Source organism: Stegostoma tigrinum, chromosome 10 (genome assembly GCF_030684315.1).
Source record: "Stegostoma tigrinum isolate sSteTig4 chromosome 10, sSteTig4.hap1, whole genome shotgun sequence".
NCBI lineage: Eukaryota > Metazoa > Chordata > Chondrichthyes > Orectolobiformes > Stegostomatidae > Stegostoma > Stegostoma tigrinum.
Window position 1 is genome coordinate 82,155,109 of NC_081363.1, and position 17,699 is coordinate 82,172,807.

Consider the following 17,699-nt stretch of genomic DNA (forward strand, 5'->3'; position numbering starts at 1 on the left):
GGAGACATTAGGACTGGTGAGTAAAAGCTTGGTTGCAGAACTAGGACTTAAGAACATATACAGAGAAGTGTAAGGTTTACAGAGGGAACCCGAGTTTTGGACCTAGGCGGCTGAAAGTTCAAATCAGGAGTTCAGAGAAGACCAGAATTACAGGAGCATTAAGATTGTAGAATACCAGAGAGTGGGAGAAGGCTACAGAGTAAAATAAGGGATAGCAGTTAATAAATTATGGACACTGGCATATAAGTCAAAATTCCTCCTTAATTCTTTCCAAAAATAAGGATTGACTTATACACCGAGCACAAGTATGAGTCAAGGGTTTGGGTGGTCATTGTTTTGAACTGTGAAGATAACTAACACTGATAATTGATACAAAATTAATGTGGCACAGTTGATGGAATAATTTATTTTAATACAAAAATACCTTTAACCACAAATAAATTGTTTTATAACCATTCAATTTTATTGTCTTTGCTGGCTGACACAATGCATTCAGCAAATTAATTCTGTGTCACTTTGGCTATGGCACCATCAGTTGAGACATATTTGATTTCAGAATCATTCTTCCACAACAAAGCATTTTCCTTTACTTCTATTGAATTGGAATATTCTTTGAAGAGTTTGATCAAAGTTTATGCATTAGAGAAGCATTCCACAACTTGATGACTGAACCACATTAACCAGTAACTGGAGCAGCATGTATATTTCTACTCTTTGTCAAGATTTTATCCACCATTCACCATTTCATTTAGTGCAAACATGATCCTTGAATGGCCTATTGAAATCTGGCACTCCATCCAGGTTGCTGATATAGTATTAATGTTTTTGCAGCTGTTTGACAATCAATCACTGTAAACTGATCATTTTGGCAGGAAGGATTTTTATAGTCCCTGAACGATCTCGGTCTTCTGCTGCAACACAAGATATTTTGATCCATAAAACGAATACATCAACTTGCTGCTGCTCCAAAATCTTAGCTGGACTCAGCATTTGATTTGGCCCATTGCGATGGATCCACTTGATAATGCTACTGGACAAGTCAAATCCCAGAATGAAATCTGGCCAGATATCTAGACTTTTCTTTCAATTTAACAAGGCAGTCTTTCATTGAAATGTAAGCACACAAGGCTGCAGAACTGGCCTTAACAAGAAAAAAAGCTTATTGTACAAAAGAAATAAAAATTAAATGAAACGAACCAAATTAAATATAACAGTTTGAAAGATTTCAAAACATATGGGAAACAAAATTCCATCTCCTCCCAGTTTACAGCACTTTACAGTTTATTAAAATTCCAGTAGAACAAATCCTTCCTCATCAAATCTGTAGGTTTGACTTGACTACTACTTCTCATTCTGTTCCTCAGAGGCTTCTTTTCTTGACTATTCATATAGTTGAAAACTTTATCTTTCTCAGTTTCGTCATAACCTGAAGAGTTCTAACCAAATCGTCTGGTATGAAAATTTCACAAACTTAATTCCTTCACTGAGTTAATTTATTTCTTTAACTGAACTGCACAATCTCCTTTTTGAGGACAGACAATACTCAACTCTGACTTCAGTCAGGTCTTTCTTAGAAGTGAACCCAAAACAATATTTTTTAACAATATTTTTACAAACCTGTTCATCCTAGGATCTGCTACAGTTAATAGCTAATGTTTTCTCTCTCTCTCTCCTCTCTGTCATAAGCCCCCACAATAAAAACATCCATTATCACTCCAGAGGTCTTTATGTCATCTGCTCTTTTTGATATACAGAGGTTTTAAAAAGTTGTGTTTCTGGAAATAGTGACTCAGCCAGTTTTTAAACTTCACAAAAAAGACAACTATCCATATGCCACAAGTTTGAAATCCAAGCTCTAAAATAACATCACTGATATATGTAAATCATACATTTTTGAAAACATCATTTAAAAGCATACATAAAAGTTGTACTCTAGTGACAATGAAAATTTTCTGATGGTTTTCCAGTATCCATTCCAAAACATGCTTTTCAAGATTTGACTAATGGCTTGCTGCTCTCATCTTGGGCATCGTGTTCAAGATGGATTGCTTCTTACATTCTCACACCAGTTTCGTAACAAATACTGAACTCCCTTGTTACAGCTCAGTTATATAATAAGTTAACAACTATCATGACTTTTGACTGAGAACTTGCTTTATTCTTCCTTTGTTTTGTTGGAAGATTCTTTTATCGAGTTGAGAAGATTTGTAGCTCAGGTTGAGGTTCTGGATGTGAGTTTGCTCGCTGAGCTGGAAGGTTAGTTTTCAGACGTTTCGTCACCATTCTAGGTAACATCATCAGTGAGCCTCCGACGAAGCTTCGTCGGAGGCTCATTGATGATGTTATCTCGAATGGTGACGAAACGTCTGAAAACTAACCTTCCAGCTCAGCGAGCAAACTCACATCCAGATTCTTTTATTTTCGTCATTTACCTTCTGAGTCCTGCCGTGTGAACATGTCTTTAACACCCTTGCATTTTCACAATAGAGGCTGTGGCTTGTACTTGATCACCATCTTCCTTAAAAATAAGAAAAGCTGGCATTTGTGGGGTGAATAATGAATACTTACCATTTACAGGAGGGCAGCTTGTAGTGACTTACAAGGGTGGCGGGATGGAGTCATTTTATATTCCAGGTATATGCAAAATCATGACTTCTGAGATGGAAAAGATTGGTCATCTTATATGCCACAATCTAGGATAAACTTTGCTTTTCAAGTGTATAATCTTTTGAAATGTGTAACCTAGATAATAGCCGTATGTTAATTGTGTAATGATTACATATTTAAAAGTCATACAAAAAGAAACATTTTAAATGCCTGTAAACCACGAACATAAGTTTTGATGAATGTCGACTGTTCCGCATTACATTAACGGTCCAATTATTTTAAAACTGCAATTATCGAAAACAGGGATTCCTAAGAACGTACAGTTACATTTGTTTACCCTTGAATTGCTATTCTTGCAAATTGTCTTAAGAGCACATCCTGAAAAGCTTTCATCAAAAAGTGGCTTTTTCAGCGGTAGACTTTCTCTATCTAGAAAACATCTAGAAGAAATATCTAGGTCTGGGATCTCTAATATTTGTAAGTGACACACTGAACAGTTAATATGCCTATAATATTAACATTGGTTCAAATATCACTCATGACTGACAAATCAGAGTTGATACAATGCAGACGGCCAGCAAAACTTCTCAATACTGCAACCATTCTTGCAAACTTCATCAGCACCCGCTCCAATGCATTCCCATCTTTCCTACAGTGCAGCAACCAGAACTGACCATATTATTTCACCTAAGGTCTAACATATGTCCTATATAAGCTCTGCATAACCTCACTGCCTTTGTACTCTATAGATCTATCAATAAGCCCCTATGCTTTATTGACAGATCTTTCTTTCTTTCATACAACTTTTAGAATAGTACTCCTTTTTTATATGGTTTACTCGTATTCTTCATACACAGTGTGCCACCTCACACTGGTCTGCATTATACTTCATCAATTTCCTATCCACACACTCCACCACCATGTCAATGACATATTAAGAACTGCAGCTGCTGGAGTCAGAGATAACAGAGTGTGACGCTCGAGGAACACAGCAGGCCAGGCAGCAGCAGAGGAACAAGAAAGCTGACATTTCAGGTCGGGGGTTCCTGGTCTGCTGTGTTCCTCCAGTTCCACAATTTGTTATCATGATGTCAATGTTGTTTATGAGTTCTACACTATCGTCAACACGTTCAACTCTTCCAAGTTTTGTCTCATCTGCAAACATTCAGAAAAGTTTTTACAAAACATGTCATTTTGCCAGCAGTATGCAAAAAAAAGTTTAAAAAAATCTCATTACTTAACATGCAGTTTAAGACAGCAAGGTTGAGATTGATACTTCAAAGGACTGTCAAAAAAGATAAACAGGTTGTGTAGGAATTAAGTTAACTAAAGAGGGATTATCAAAAAAAAGGGTACCGAACATAAAAGGATACCTCAAAGTTTGGTAAGGACACATGAACAGTCGACGGTGGTGAGAGTACAGCCAATTAGAGACTATAAAGGGGACTTACATATGGAGCAAAGGGTCATTGCTGAGGTATTAAAAGAATACTCTGAATCTGGTTTTATGTTCAAAACAGATGCTGCCGAAGCCATGGTGACAGAACAGGCAATTTAGTCACTGTATAAAATAATGAGAGGTATGGTTAGTGATGGTTGTCATTTCCCTCAGATGGGTAATTTCAAGTTTAGGGGACACATTTTTAAGGTGAGAGGAGAAAGATTTTAAAAAAGACATGAGGGATAAATGTTTTACACAATGATTCTTCACGTATGGCATGAACTTTCAGGAAGCGGTGGATGTGAGTACAACTGCAACGTTTAAAAGACTTTTGGGTAAGTCCATGAATAGGAAATGTTTGGAGGGATATGGGCTGGGGGCAGACAGGGGGACTACTTTAGCTTGGATCAAGTTCGGCATGGACTCATTGGAGCGAAGGGTACATTTCCGTGCTATATGACCCTATGACTAGAAGTGTTTGAAATTGAAAGGAGGAGGTATTAAATGAACTAACAGTAAATAAAACTGACAAAACATCAGCACCAAATGAGAAGCATCTAAGGATATTGAAGGAACTAGAAACTGAGGCAGCACTAACAATAATCTTTCAATCTTGCCCGGACTCAGGAATGCTGCTAGGGATTGCAGACAACATTATGTGGTGTGCCCGTTCATTTCTCAAGGGAATATCCTGACCAGAATTAATGCACCTGCTTTAAAATTTAAACAAATCCTGTCATTTAGTGTTAATGAGTGCATTTTTCATTGCAATGCTGCGATCACTGTGCATTACTATTTACACCAAACCAAGGGATCATCAGGTTTGGTACACTGTTGGGTTGACCACAGTGGAATCCTTCAAGTCTTTACGCCTTAGTCACTAACTTGACTAAGTTGCTAATCCATCATGGAAAAGGTAAACATTTAAGACTACAGCCTGGAGATACTTAGGGAACTTAACTAAAGTTGAATTCTCTGTTACTTCAAATCTCTCACACATTACCTCTTTCAAATAAATGCTACAGGTACCATCAAGACCCAATACTTGAGTGAAATTTTATTTTTTAAAATAGACAAAATGAAATAAAAATGGTTACGATAACTATTTTTCTCCAAAGTGGGAATGAAATTTCCATTTAAAATTAAGTAAAATGCAACTCTAACCTATATATGAGAATTTCATATAATTTTTCTTCTATGTCTTTATCAAACGTATCAACATATTTTTCAATGTCTAGGATGAAAACATTTCCATCCGCCTCATATTTCTACTCTGCCCGCTTTGTAAGGGCAATACTGGGTTACAGGGTCTTGCATTACAAAATAATTAGATTGGAACAAAGATATTGGTAATAGTTCTGAAACTATTCCAAATATCTAAAAAGTATGCAAAATTAGGGCACTACCACCTCAAACGTTTTTACTTCAATGTTACTAGATGAACAGACTTCTATCTAGCAAGATGTTTTCACAACAGCAGTTCCAAAATCGGAATGGTTCATCAGGGTTACTGGTAAGGAATTTAACTGAGCAAGTTCAGCAATGCACTTAGCAATTCATACTCCTCAACTACACTATTCATCTGATGTTCACACATGGGACATCAATATTTGCCCTTAAATTCTGGACAAAAGAGTGATTAATCAATGTTGAAGAAACCACTATGGTGGATGGCTGTGGTAATAAAATTATTGTACAATTATTTATTGAACATTTTTGCTTGTTCACCAGTGAAAGTTTAAACAAGCATTTGATGAGGGAGTCACATTCCATCAGAAGAGAATTTTGGAAGTGGAAAGCCTAAACTTGTTACATTTAATGTGAGATCACAGACAGCTATCCAAGATGGAAGTTGTACCTCATGTCCATATTGTTATGTTGATTCAACTCAATTGAACTTGACTTCTTCCAACCATGTTCTTCCCTATAAAGCTGGAAAATTTCCTTTGACAACATTGCAAGGACAAATCTTCAGATGACTGTATAACTGAACATTCATATTAATGTAACCCCTTCGTCAGTGTATGTTCTTAATACCATTTGCTGCACAATGTAACTAAGCACTTGTGAAGCACACTTTCATGCATCAATCTGGGGTACAGCTCCGTTCTTAGTGGTTTGCTGTTCAGAAAGAGAGTGAGTGTTGGTTGGTGTCACCAGTATGTTTAATAACTGCTCCTCTTCAGAGAGTCTGGGTTTTTCCTTTTTGTAGTGTATCCATTTTCTCCCTACTCTTTAGTTTCTGTACTTTTGCTTTATTTCTTTCTCACACATTCAATGGTGCCCTTTTACGCTACAATTTCTATATATAGTTTCTTTATACCAGCAATTTGCTGCTGCGTGACCTGTTTTCCACACTGAGTTTTGAGTCTGTGGTTGCTCATCCATCAACTGCTATTTTGTGAGCTCCCATGCTCAAGCATAGCTGTTGAGCTTCCTTGATTGTTAATTCCATCAAGACTGCTGTTTCCAGTGCTTTACATCTAGGTTCCTTTTCCTAAATAATCACTTTTGGATTGCTTTACATCTTAAGCCACACAACAGTCTGCCTCTGATAGCACCATTTGTCTCTGAACTTGCAGTGCTCTGCTAACTTCTTTAAAATTACTGTGAACCAGAAGACAGATTTACCATTATGCTCACTGCATTTGTTCTGAATTTGAACCTTTCAGCATTCACAAATTGTTTTGGTGAAAAATGGGGTTTCAAGTATTTCTTCCTAAGTCTGGAACCCAGTTTCTCTGGTTGTACCACTTCTCCCTCATAATACTCAAAAATGAATGTACAACTGTAATATCTTTAATTAGCTTAGGTTGGACAAAATAATTGAATCTCTCTTTGCAGGAATTCCAGCTTTCTGCATTTTCATCATATGTCCTATAGCACCAAAATGGAAAGTGCATGATTTAGTGCATGCTAAATTTTAGTGCAATCTTCTTCCTTCCTGAGATTGCCCATTTTTGTCTACATTCCTAGCTCAAAATACTTCCTTCCAAGTAGGATATTCATTAATCACAGAACTCCTTTAGTTTGGAGCATGTGGTGAGCTTCTTCTGCAGTGTTCACCTCTTCCCTGCAGTGAATTCCCTTATTTTTAAACAGACAATACAGCTTCAGTGCAACAATGGGGTCTTGCATAGATGGGCCGAAGGGCTAAAAGTTAATGATGATAATCGACAGCTGCATGAGAAAATAGATTCTACAGGATGGGAAAATAGGCTGGGAAAGTTTAGAATAATACTTGACAAGTCGCATGGCCTTGAATGAGTCCTGTGAACGTTCCTTTACGAGCCGAAGGTTCTTACTTAATAAAGATTCATATTTAAGCAAATTGCTACTGTCAAGCCTTCTCTTAGTTATATTTCACCAAATGTGAAAAGATCCGCTTGAATACACGCTGTGATCCAAGACATTTTTGGCAATGAGTAATAGGATTCGCGAAAATATTTAAGAGAAGGGAAAGGCAGCCTGATGCTCTGGTGACCTTCTGTATTCTGGGATGGAATGTGGCAGACTCTGGATTCGGGTCCGTGGCTACTTTCTTAGCTTGAATAGGACCCCCAAAAGGGTGAAGGTAAGTTATAACTCGAGAACCAGAGAACTGGCATCCAGGTTTCTGTGCTGTGCAAATGCACTGAACCTTGTAAAAGTGTTAACTCTTTGCAGTCTGATTTGAATGGATCTTTATTTGTTTATTCCTAAATGCCATCTTGTACAATTTATTTGTTTTTGTTCCCTAGAGCTTGAGATCTGGGGATACTTTGAAGTTAGTTTGCATTTTGGGAACATATGGTGCTTTGCAAGTATGTTGTGAGCCTGTATCAGTGTGGGACAGGTAAGATTAATGTAATGGCCTTCCTAAGAAACATTACTGATTGTGTAAAGCAAAAATCTACGAAATGTTGATTCACAAATTTGGTCTGTAAAGTTGGTAGAAATGTATCTTTTGGAAGTGGCTCCATGTTGTATTTGGACCTGGTAAAGTTTAATTCCATGTTTGGAATTTCATTTTCCGGTCAGATTGAACATCCAAATGCTGTTTTAACACAGTAAGTCTTTAATTCCTGATGATAGGATTGATTCATTGTTAATATCCAAGTGATAGGGACATTGGAATGTTGAAAATGCAACTCCCCATGTGAGAGGAATTTCAGAAAGGCAAATTTAACAACCAGGTTGGTTTTTCATTCCTTTATGGAGGAGGAAAGACAGATGATGTAATTATATGCAGGAGTTTACACCCTATCTGCTTTTGAATCCATAGTAGATGAATACTAATTAACCAATTCTGCTTGAAGCGGAATGGATGGAGCTTATTTGTTTTTTTTTAAGGAATTGGAGATACTGAAGCCTGAGCCCACTTGCAGAATTTCAACATTGCAACACAGTAATGGTTGAGGTACGCTCGACCCAACAAGCAATTCATCTATAACACAAGTCAGTATTGGGGAAGCAGTGTGGAAATATCAATTGTAGAGTGTGTCAGGAATTTTGAAACTATTGAGCCTGGGGACAGTTAAGCACATCATGACAAAACCTACGTTAAGATTCGCATGCCCTGGTGTTCTAAAATATTTAGATGAAATAGTTACCTGAAAACTTAAATGGATTCTGGGAGACGATGAAGTACGTGCACACAGTCTCAATGGCTTCAATCTGTACAAAAGTGGTCAATAACTTTAAGGGAGTAAACAGAATATTGAATTTGGACAAATTTATGTAGAAATACATCCAATATCTAGAATGATTCATCAAGTAACTTTAAAAAAAAGTGGTCATCTTAGAGAAAGAACAAACAAAGTATGTTGTGCCTGAATCAAAAACAGAAATGTTTGACTTCTGTTTTAAAATATTATAAGATTATGTTCCATGGACTACATATGTTTATAGATCTCTGGACTTAGATATGGTGGCAATAGTTAATTTGCAGAATTGTACGAGATAAAGTAACAGACAAAAAAAAACAGAATAACGGGTTGAAGCGGCAATCCAGGTTAATATATTACTGTAAAAACAATTGAGGTTTAGATGGAAGCATCAAACTGATAGCTTTCTCTTGGTGATGCTTGTGTCTTTGTTTTTCCTCTTAAGATAGAAAGATTTGGTAATCAAGCCATGACCCGAGGCATCAGGACCATACGCGGAGAAATAAGTAAAATCTCATAAGTCATTTGATAAGATCATGTGGGAGTCAAGAATGTGTGAAGTGGTCTCAGGATTCTGATGTAAGTGTGCAAAAGTGAATGTTACCTTGGAGGTAACAAATATGAGACGGTCCAAAAATTATGCACCAAAGAACAGGTCTCCGACATGTATACCTACTCGAAGAAAAGATTAGTTTGGCTTGGGAGAGCGCAAAAACATGGTTTAAACAGTAAGACACTGACACAAAATCCATAGAGAAACTGACTGTAAAAATAGTTGTAGTGAAAGGGATGTAAAAAGAATTACAATCCAAATAAAAAGTGTGATCGAATCTTATGTCAAAATAATACAGAAATGGATTCTGGGGGGGAGTAATGGTGGCCTGAGTGAAAGGGCCCATCGGATGACATACAGATACCCGATCTTGAACGTCTGTATGATGTCCAGTGTTTACCATGTATATTGTAGCTCGAGGGGGTATCTGCATTTACAGGTGGTTACCAACAATACAATCTTTCATAAAATTGGCAAGGAGGGAAACATATTGAAGAAATATCCTCAAGACAGATACAGATGAAGAGAGCTGGAGAAATTTTCGGTCCACATATAATGTTATTTTACTCTTACTGGGTGAAGTAATCTGTGGATACAGAACTGGAGGATTTAAAAATAACATAAATTAAGGAACCTGAATGTGGAATAAATTGAAATTTACAACAAATTATGTAAATCGATTAAATGGAAAAAATGTAAACAATATTCTGGTCCCTCATTTGGGTTGCATGACTGGCCGGTTCCATTAAGGCCTTGACTGTACATTAGGGGTGGTGTATATATTTAAGGATTGGGCCCTAAAGGACACTGCGATCATTAATTTGATGATACACTATTGTTATATTCTTTGTATTGATGCTAGTTATTTTCATTGTTGTTTTAATCTTCTAGTGCAGGTTACAGACTTTTACTTTACGTTCTTGCACGGCAATTTCTGATTTGCATCTCCCATTTGCAATTGTAACAACAGCTGTTAAATATCATCAGGGTGGAATGTATAGGATGGGCCGAAGAGCTAAAGGTTAATGATGGTATTCGACAGCTGCATGAGAAAATAGATTTTACAGGATGGGAAAAGATGCTGGGAAAGTTTAGAACAATATTTGACAAGTTTCATGACCTTGAATGAGCCCTGTGAACATTCCTTTATGAGCTGAAGATTTTTACTTAATAAACATTCATATTTAAGCAAATTGTTGTTGTCAAGCTTTCTCTTAATTATGTTTAACCAAATCTAAAAAGAACTGCTTGGATACACGCTGTCATCCAGGACAGGTGGTCTATTGATTTCTTTTCTTCTTTTTATCGGAGTGCCTCGGAGACCTGTAGGGAGGACTACTTTTTTATCCATAGAATAGGTGGATTGCCTCTGCATCTCAATGCAGATTTTAACCCCGTCGCTTTTACTTTTTGTGTTACACTTCAAGAAGGACAGGGGTCATTGGATTTAATGTTTTATATGAAGTGTTCACTCTGCAGACAACAAGGTTAAACTAAACTGTTTTCCTCCAAAATGTCTAATGATGTGATCAACTTATCATGTCTTTGGACTCTTAAAGGGATAGTCTAACATAGTTACATCAGCCTTCACTATCTTGAAATGGATCAGTGATTCCTTTATTATCAGTTCATTCAAGAAGTCCTAGTAGGTATAAACTAATCAAACTGGCTAAATAGAATCATTCCAGAAATTAATTTAAGACCAATAATCAATGTATATAACGGAGCTGGAAATGAGTAAAACCACAAGACAATTTTGTAATTCAGTTTGCATTTATGATCTAAAACCCAATTATGCAAGATACATAACTATAGGTGAGGTGCCTGATGACTAGAGGGTAGCTAATGTTGTACCTTTGTTTAAGAAAGGTTGTAAGGAGAAATCAGGGAATTATAGGCCTGTGAGTCTGACTTTAGTTGTGGATAAATTGTTAAAGGTGATTATAAAAGATACGATTTACGGACATTTAGAGAGGCAAAAATTGATTAGGGATTGCTAGCATGGTTGTGTATGAGTAAAATTGTTGAATGACTTTTTTGAGGAGGTTGCCAAAAAGATTGATGAGGGCAGAGCAGTAGGTGTTGTTTACTTGGACTTTAGTAAGGCCTTCGACAAGGTTCCACATGGTAGACTAACAATAAAGTTAGGTCACACGGGATTCAGGACACAATTTTTTCCATAATTGGTTTAATGGCAGGGCACAATGTGTGATGATGGAGAATTGTTTTTCCGACTGGAGGCCTGTCAACAGCGATGTTCCATAGGGATCAGTTCTGAGTCCTCTTTTGTTTGTCATTTATATAAATGATTTGGATCAGAATACAGAAGGCATGGTTAGTAATTTTGTAGACGACACCAAAATTGGTGGTATAGCAAACAGTGAACAAGGTTTTTTGAGATTACAAAGTTATCTTGTTCAAATGAGTCAATCGGACTTATGCAGTTAATGGGAAGGCCTCGGGTAGTATTGTGGAACTGAAGGACCTCAGAGTGCAGGTACATAATTCTTTGAAGTTTGCATCATGCATAGAAAAGGTGGTTAAAAAAGCATCTGGCATGCTTGCCTTCATTGCTCAGTCCTTTGCATATAGGAGTTGAGAAGTCATGTTGAGGTTGTATAGGACATTGCTGAAGCCTCTTCTGGAGTACTCTGTCCAGTTCTGTGTCACCCAGTTATAGGAAGGATATTAATAAGCTAAAGACGGTTACAGAACATATTTACCAGGATGTTGCCAGGTTTGGAAGGTTTAAGTTATAAAGGCTGGGACTATTTTTTCACTGGAGCATAGGAGGTTGACAGGCAACCTTGTAGAAGTTTATCAAATACTGAGGGATATGGATGTAGTTAACGGCAGTTCGCTAAACCCACCCTGCCCACCCGCCACCCTAGGATGGGGGACAAGACTAGAGGGCACAATTTTAAGGTGAGACGGGAGAGATTTAAAAAAGACATGAGGGGTGATTTTTTTTCCCCCACTAAGGATGGTTCACATGAGGAATGAACTTCCTGAGGAAATGGTGGATGTGGATTCAATAACAATGTTAAAAAGGTATTTAAATAAGTACATGGATAGGGAAGGTTTAAAAAGGAGCAGGCAGGTGGGACAAGTTTAGTTTGGGATTACGTTCGGCATGGACTGGTTGGACCGAAGGGTCTGCTTCCGTGTTGTTTGACTATATGAGTGAAAAGCAACATGCAGTGACTGCTTGCACATCGTAAACAAATCAAATTTTGGGATACAAATGAAAGTAACTTGCTGCTAAGATACGACTATATCAAAATTTGAACCTGTATTAAAAAAAAAGATAAAGTGCTGGAAGCAGAAGATTTGTTAGAAATAAATGAATGGATATCTTTGGTCCGACTACTCTCATTACCCAAAAATAGGGTCAATGATTTTTGTTGGTACTTCATTGTTGACAAATGAAAGCAATATTACCTTGTAACAATTTATTCACCAATGTACATTAGATACCTTGTATACAACAGTTGAGATTCTTGGCTCAAGATTATTCCCAATTCCTTCTCAAAATTATCATTGAATCTGCTTCCACATTGCTGACCATCGGACCAGCTAACATGGTATTTCCTCAGAGTGTTTCCAGTTCTTTTCAGCCTAGACTCTGGTTACTAGTGGTGTGCCACAAGGATCTGTTTTGGGACCACTGCTGTTTGTCATTTTTATAAATGACTTGGACGCAGGCATAGGTGGATGAGTTAGTAAGTTTGCAGATGATACTAAAGTCGTTGGAGTGGTGGACAGTGTGGAAGAATGTTGCAGGTTGCAGGGAGATTTGGATAAACTGCAGAATTGGTCTGAAAGGTGGCAAATGGAGTTTGACCTGAGGCTAATTTATGCATGGTGCAAAAGCAAGATTCATTTCAGCATTATTATCATAGCATCAGTTAGTGTAAGCTGATCAAGAAATAACAATGAGGCAAGTCAAGGAATTAACCGATTCTGGAAGTTATGCCGAATTGGCTTGAGCGGAGACAAGGAATAGTATGGGAAAGAAGTCATGAGTGGGACTGTTCTACAAGCCCCCTAACAATAACTACAATGCACAATGTGGGTAAATGTGTACCGGAAGAAATATTGGTACTTGTGATAAAGGGGCAGTAATAATCACAGGTGGCTCTGTCTATACATAAACTAGAAAAATCCAATTGAAGTTGGAAGAGAGAGATGAACTTAGTGAGATTTCAATCACAAGGCAAGTGGCAAACTGACTGAGCTAAATCTGAAACTGAAGTCGTGGGTCGTGATGAAGCTCACTAGGGTCTGGAAAGAGGTTTCTAATGAGTTTGCAGATGCATCCGTGTTATTTTTCTAAAATTCCTTCAATTCAGCAGAAGTCCCATTACAGTGGAAAGTAATAAATAACACCCCTCTATTCAATAAAGAGGGAAGCAAAAAGAGGAAATTATAGGTTAGTTAGCTTGATGTCTGTCTGTCATGAGCTATGTGTTAGAATAGATTGTTAAAATGATTATAACTGTACACTAAGACGAACTCAATGCAACTGAGAAAAGTCAGCATGCTTTTGTCAAAGGGAAATCATGTGTAATCAACTTAATAGAGCTCTTTGAATGAGCAGCATGACTGTGGACAAGAGTAAGCCTATGGAATTATTGTATTTGGAATTCTAGAAGACATTTCATAAGATGCCATGTTAAAAATTATTGCAGAAAATAACAGTACAGCAGTGGGTAATATATTACCATGGATAGAAGGTCAGTTGACAGGGCAAAAATAGAGAGTATGCATAAATGGGTCTTTGTACGATTGACAGAATGTAACAAGTGGAGTCCCACACGGTTTGTACTGAAGCCTCAACCTTTAACAATTTACATCCGTAACTTAGATGAGAAAAGTGAAGACACAGTGGCTAAATTTGCAAACAACATCAAAATAATTAGTAAAGTGTTGTGAAGAGGACATAGGGAGTTTGTAATAGGATACAGAGAAGTTGACTGACTGGGCAAAGCCTGGCAGATGGAGTATAATATGTGAAAATATGAAACTGTTCACTTTGGAAGGAAGAATGAAAAAGCAAAGTGTTACTTAAATGGGGAATGATAACACTTCTGAGGTTCAAAGAGATCTATGCATTGTACTGAAGAAGTTATTGTCGGTATAGCACACTGTCAAGAAAGTTATCTTTATTATGAAAGGAATTCAACATAAAAATACAGATGTTATACTTCATTACTTGGAACATTGGTGAGATCATCTCAAATATTATGTGCCATTTTGGTCTCCTTACGTAACAAAGGAGTAAATACATTGAAAGTGCTTCAGAGGAAGTTAACTAGATTGTTACCACGGATAAAAACCAAAAGAACTGCGGATGCTGTAAAGCAGGAACAAAAACAAAGTTGGTAGAAAAGCTCAGCAGATCTGGCAGCATCTGTGGAGGAGAAAACAGAGTTAACGTTTTGGGTCCAGTGAACCTTCCTCAGAATTGATGCTGCCAGACCTGCTGAGCTTTTCCACCAACTTTGTTTTTGTTACCACGGACAAATGAATTGTCTGAGGATAGGCTGAGCAGACAGCTTCCACTAGATTTGATTGGTGTGTATAAGATCCTGAATGGTTAAGGTGGAAGTGCAAAGGATGTTTCTTCTTGTGGTCAAGTCCAGAACCAAGTTGCACTATTTTAAAGTTTATGGTCTTTTTGGATCTAAGATGAGGAAGACATCTTCTTCTCAGAGGGTTATGTAATTGCCTCAAAAAGCAGTGGAAGTGGAGTAATTAAATACTTTTAAGAAGAAGTAAATTGAATCCTTAGGGTAGATGGAAATATGGAATTCAAGGCACAAATTGATCAGCCACGATCTAAATGAACTGCATTGCAGCCTCGAGGGCTGAATGGTCTACTTTTCCTCCTGTTTCAAATGGCCACGTATGTAAAACGGTATATTCACAACAGCTAATATGTGGACTGTTCCCTACTCACCTATGGTTTCAGAACAACTTCGTTTCTTAGCAAAAGTAAAGTTATAGAGGTATAGTCTTGAAAGGATTAAACGCGAAGTACATGGGCAGATGAAATATAATGTTGTTGCGAAGTTGGATTGGAATTGGGAGGTAGGAGGTTAGAATTTGGTGTTTGAGAAATACTTGGAGGGAAAGCATTGCATGGTCCCTTTAAAAGATCACGTGCTTTTTCTGCGCTTAGAGTGAATGTCTGTGAGTAGCAGCTTAAAAATCTGGAAGTACACAGTGACCACATTGTAACATTTGTATCAAAAGGCTGCACAGTTAGCAGGCCAAACAGCAGTTTTGAATCAAGATAACAGGCTTTTGAATTCAGCCAATCAATTTGAACCAGGCACTTAGATTCCAAAAATCAATCAATTTTAAATTGGATGGTTTTGACAACATAGGATCAATCATATGGTCTTAAATATTGATAAGAAATATTGATATGTCATTGAGTGTATAAAAGAGAAGGTCAGTTGGACAAAGCCTCAGAGCCAACTACCATCAGCCAGAGCTAACAGCCCTCAGGTCTCAAGACAGAAATGCTGGCTCTCACAGCCTCCTCTGTGTCTTAGCGAAAGCACCATCTGAATAACAACAGCACCAATAGCATAACTAGTTAATATTCCTGAGAGGAGAATTGACAGAGAAGGCACAGAGCATTCTGAAGACATAACCTAGCTATAATTTTGAGAGACTACATTCTATTTTTATTTTACTTAAGTGGGACTTGTATTTATTGGAACAGCATACCAGTGGAATTTTGCTTTAATTGGGAAGTTAATCGTTACAAAAGGGTTACTCGGTTTGTTAAAAGTTAGTTTATTTGTTCACTGTTAGAGTTAGATAAATAAATTGTTACTTGTTGATTTTAAAGTGACGGTCAGGGATTTATTTTATTTAACTGCAAAAAGTTGCTGAAAAGCAGGTTACGCCACTTTTCCAACTCCTTTTGCAGCCCAGGGCTGGGCTAGGTGCTCCTCTTTGGGTGTTTCAGCTTCAGTTCTCAGAAATTGTTTGGAGGGGGGGGGAGCGGTCAACCTCTGCTTTATAAAAAAAATGTGGTTAAGTTTGAGCTGTTCACTTTGGTCAAATGAATGAAGATACAGACTATTCCATAAATGACAACAGAATGCAAAGTATTGATGTCTAAAAGGATCCAAGTGCCTCTGTTCATAAGTTATTAAAAGCTAGCATGCAGGTACAGCAAACAATCAGAAGACAAATGGTATGTTAGCCTTTATCACAAGAGAATTTAAGTACAGCAGCAAAAAAGTATTGCTTCAATTGTACAAAACAATGAGGGCAGTACTGGCATCCTTACCTGAGGAAGGATATATTTTGAGTCACAGATTCAGACGGCACGGAAACAAACCCTTTAGTCTAATTAGTCTGCACCAACCAGATATCCAAGTCTGACCTATTCCCATTTGCCAGTATTTTGTCCATAACCCTCAAAGCCTTTCCTATTCATATACTCATCCAGATACCATTTAAATGTTGTAATTGTACCCACCTCCACTACTTCCTTTGGTATCTTATTCCATACATGTACCAATCTCCGTGTTAAAAAGTTACCCCTCAGGCCCTTTTTAAATCTTTGCCCGTTCACCTTAAAACTATGCCTCTGGTTTTGGACTCCCCACCATAGGGGAAAAAAAACCTTGGATATTCACCCTATCCATGCCCCTTATGATTTTATGAACATCTATAAGGTCATCCCTCAGTCTCTGATGCTCCAGGGGAAAATGTGCCAGCCTATTCAGCCTTTCCCTATAACTAAAGCACTCCAGACTGGGCAATATCCTTGTACATATTTTCTGCACCCCCTCAATTTTACCAACATCCTTCTTATAGAAGGATGACCAAAATACTACAAATTCCAATAATGGCCTCACCAATATCCTGTAGAGGCATACCACAACATCCCAACTCCCGTACTCCATGTTCAGGCCAATGAAGGCAAGCATGCTAAACCATGTCTTAACCACTGTCTACCTGCGACTCCACTTTCAAGGAACGATGCACCTGCACCCCTAGGTCTCCATGTTTCAGGAAAAACCTGATCAGGTGCCCTGGATTTATCTACCTTTGTGTTTTCAGACCACCAGCACCTCCCTTTCTGTAATATGAACTCTTTTTAGTAAGGGGAGGTCGTGCCTGACAAACCTGTTAGAATTCTTTGAAGAGCTAACAAGTATGTTAGACCAGGGAAACCCAGTAGATGTTATCTATCTAGGCTTCCAAAAGGCCTTTGATACAGTGCCTCACGGCAGGCTGCTAAGCAAGGTAAGGGCCCATGATGTTTGAGGTGAGCTACTGGCTTGAGGATTGGCTGTCTGACAGAAGGCAGAGAGTTGGGACAAAAGGCCCTTTTTCGGAATGGCAACTGGTGACGAGTGGTGTCCCACAGGGTTCAGTGTTGGGGCCGCAGCTGTTCACCTTATATATTAATGATCTGGAT

The 17,699-nt window shown here is 37.8% G+C and overlaps 2 protein-coding genes across 9 annotated transcripts in view; one reads left to right on the forward strand and one right to left on the reverse strand.

Moving 5' to 3' along the window:
• LOC125455417 (regulator of microtubule dynamics protein 3-like) overlaps positions 1–17,699 on the reverse strand; it is a 224,728-nt gene that overhangs the window by 120,429 nt on the left and 86,600 nt on the right. The window lies entirely within an intron of this gene.
• gchfr (GTP cyclohydrolase I feedback regulator) overlaps positions 7,419–17,699 on the forward strand; it is a 149,945-nt gene continuing 139,664 nt past the window's right edge. Inside the window, exon 1 of the mRNA XM_059649310.1 lies at positions 7,419–7,622. The gene's annotated coding sequence lies outside the window, so the exon portion shown is untranslated. The remainder of the gene's footprint in view (positions 7,623–17,699) is intronic.